Source organism: Ipomoea nil, unplaced genomic scaffold (assembly GCF_001879475.1).
Source record: "Ipomoea nil cultivar Tokyo-kokei standard unplaced genomic scaffold, Asagao_1.1 scaffold3105, whole genome shotgun sequence".
In the NCBI taxonomy this organism is placed as follows: domain Eukaryota; kingdom Viridiplantae; phylum Streptophyta; class Magnoliopsida; order Solanales; family Convolvulaceae; genus Ipomoea; species Ipomoea nil.
Window position 1 is genome coordinate 966,987 of NW_017619533.1, and position 589 is coordinate 967,575.

A 589-nucleotide genomic window follows, 5' to 3' on the forward strand; every position below is an offset into this window, starting at 1 on the left:
AGATTCGATAATTATGGTGTTCTTAACGATTATGTGGAATTCTTGATGATTATATGTTGCTCTTGATAATTGTATGGCATTCTTGATGCTTAGGTGTTATTTGTACCGAATCTTGTAATTAGAAGACGAACCGTATTCTTGTTGATATAAAAGTGATTAGAACCCTAGGTTGAATAGTATGATATTATTCTTGGTATATCGGGTGGGGAAATCGCATGTTTGGGTGACAATTATGTTTAGAAAAGCATGATAGGTTATGTGCCGTACGTTTCTCGTATTTGATCCGTTAATTGTCTACGTGTTGATCGTTAATTGCGTTGTAAAGTGTCTAAGCATGGTTTCGGGTTCCACAACGGTTCCCGGGCGCTTTGTGTATAAAGAGTCAGGGGGGGTAGGTGGGGACCCGCCACCTACCCGCGGTCAAGGGGCAGTCCGGCAGCGGGCAGCCGGCGGCGGGCAGCTGCCCGCCGGCGACCCGCTGCCCAGAACAGTGTTACCGGCGGGCAGCCGGCGGGTGGCCCCCCACCCATCGGCTACCCGCTGGAAATTCCCATTCGGGACCCCGGCCTCCCCGTTTGATGTTTTCCCC